Source organism: Ptiloglossa arizonensis, unplaced genomic scaffold, assembly GCF_051014685.1.
Source record: "Ptiloglossa arizonensis isolate GNS036 unplaced genomic scaffold, iyPtiAriz1_principal scaffold0020, whole genome shotgun sequence".
Taxonomy (NCBI): Eukaryota; Metazoa; Arthropoda; class Insecta; order Hymenoptera; family Colletidae; genus Ptiloglossa; species Ptiloglossa arizonensis.
Genome location: NW_027478390.1, coordinates 2790095 through 2793499, shown reverse-complemented (window position 1 = coordinate 2793499; position 3405 = coordinate 2790095).

Below are 3405 nucleotides of genomic sequence, written 5' to 3'. Positions count from 1 at the left end.
TACGTTATACGTTATACGTTATACGTTATACGTTATGCGTTATACGTTTTACGTTATACGTTATACGTTATACATTGTACGTTATACGTTATACGTTATACCTTATACGTTATACGTTATACGTTATACGTTATACGGTATACGATATACGTAATACGTTATACGTTATACGTTATACGATATACGTTATACGTTATACGTTATACGTTATACGTTATACGTCATAGGTTATACGTTATACGTTATTCGTTAGGCGTTATACGTTATACGTTATACGTTATACGTTATACGTTATACGGTATACGATATACGTTATGCGTTATATGTTATACGATATAAGTTATACGTTATACGTTATACGTTATACGTTATACGTTATACGTTATACGTTATACGTTACATGTTATACGTTCTACGTTATACGTTATAAGTTACATGTTATACGTTCTACGTTATACGTTATACGTTATACGTTATACGTTATACGTTATACGTTATACGTTATACGTTATACGTTATACATTATACGTTATACGTTATACGTTATACGTTATACGTTATACGTCATACGTTATACGTTATGCGTTATACGTTATACGTTATACGTTATACGTTATACGTTATACGTTATACGTTATACGTTATACGTTATACGTTATACGTTATACGTTATACGTTATACGTTATACGTTATACGTTATACGTTATACGTTATACGTTATGCGTTATACGTTTTACGTTATACGTTATACGTTATACATTGTACGTTATACGTTATACGTTATACCTTATACGTTATACGTTATACGTTATACGTTATACGGTATACGTTATACGTTATGCGTTATACGTTTTACGTTATACGTTATACGTTATACGTTATACGTTATACGTTATACGTTATATGTTATACGTTATACGGTATACGTTATACGTTATACGTTATACGTTTTACGATATACGTTATAAATACGTTATACGTTCTACGTTATACGTTTTACGTTACACGTTATACGTTACACGTTATACGTTACACGTTATTCGTAATACATTATACGTGATACGGTATACGTTATACGCTATACGTTATACGGTGTACGATATACGTTATGCGTTTTACGTTATTCGTGATACGTTACACGTTATACGTTATACGTTATACGTTATACGTTATACGTTATACGTTATGCGTTATACGTTTTACGTTATACGTTATACGTTATACGTTATACGTTATACGTTTTACGATATACGTTATACGTTATACGTTATACGTTAGACGTTATACGTTATACGTTATACGTTATACGTTATACGTTACACGTTATTCGTAATACATTATACGTGATACGGTATACGTTATACGTTATACGTTATACGTTATACGTTATACGCTATACGTTATACGTTATACGTTATACGTTATACGTTATACGTTATACGTTTTACGTTATACGTTATACGTTATACGTTATACGTTATACGTTATACGTTATACGTTATACGTTATACGTTATACGTTATACGTTATACGTTATACGTTATACGTTACACGTTATTCGTAATACATTATACGTGATACGGTATACGTTATACGATATACGTTATACGTTATACGTTATACGTTCTACGTTATATAATACGTTATGCGTTATACGTTTTACGTTATTCGTTATACGTTATACGTTATACGTTATACGTTATACGTCATAGGTTATACGTTATACGTTATTCGTTATGCGTTATACGTTATACGTTATACGTTATACGTTATACGTTATACGTTATACGGTATACGATATACGTTATGCGTTTTACGTTATTCGTGATACGTTATACGTTATACGTTATACGTTATACTTTATACGTTATACGTTATACGTTATACGTTATACGTAATACGTTATACGTTATACGTTATACGATATACGTGGTACGTTATACGTTATACGTTATACGTTATACTTTATACGTTATACGTTATACGTTATACGTTATACGTTATACGTTATACGTTATATGTTATACGTTATACGGTATACGTTATACGTTATACGTTATACGTTTTACGATATACGTTATAAATACGTTATACGTTCTGCGTTATACGTTTTACGTTACACGTTATACGTTACACGTTATACGTTACACGTTATACGTTACACGTTATTCGTAATACATTATACGTGATACGGTATACGTTATACGCTATACGTTATACGGTGTACGATATACGTTATGCGTTTTACATTATTCGTGATACGTTATACGTTATACGTTATACGTTATACGTTATACGTTATACGTTATACGTTATGCGTTATACGTTTTACGTTATACGTTATACGTTATACGTTATACGTTATACGTTTTACGATATACGTTATACGTTATACGTTATACGCTATACGTTATACGTTATACGTTATACGTTATACGTTATACGTTTTACGTTATACGTTATACGTCATACGTTATACGTTATACGTTATACGTTATACGTTATACGTTATACGTTATACGTTATACGTTATACGTTATACGTTATACGTTATACGTTATACGTTATACGTTATACGTTATAGGTTATACGTTATACGTTATACGTTATACTTTATACGTTATACGTTATACGTTATACGTTATACGTTATACGTTATACGTTATATGTTATACGTTATACGTTATACGTTATACGTTTTACGATATACGTTATAAATACGTTATACGTTCTACGTTATACGTTTTACGTTACACGTTATACGTTACACGTTATACGTTACACGTTATTCGTAATACATTATACGTGATACGGTATACGTTATACGCTATACGTTATACGGTGTACGATATACGTTATGCGTTTTACGTTATTCGTGATACGCTATACGTTATACGTTATACGTTATACGTTATACGTTATACGTAATACGTTATACGTTATACGTTATACGATATACGTTATACGTTATACGTTATACGTTATACGTTATACGTTATACGTTATACGTTATACGTTATACGTTAGACGTTATACGTTATACGTTATACTTTATACGTTATACGTTATACGTTATACGTTATACGTTAAACGTTATACGTTATACGTTATACGTTATACGTTATACGTTATACGTTATACGTTATACGTTATACGTTATACGTTATACGTTATACGTTATACGTTATACGTTATACGTTATACGTTATACGTTATACGTTATACGTTATACGTTATACGTTATACGTTATACGTTATACGTTATACGTCATAGGTTATACGTTATGCGTTATACGTTATACGTTATACGTTATACGTTATACGTTATACGTTATACGCTATACGTTATACGTTATACGTTATACGTTATACGTTATACGTTTTACGTTATACGTTATACGTCA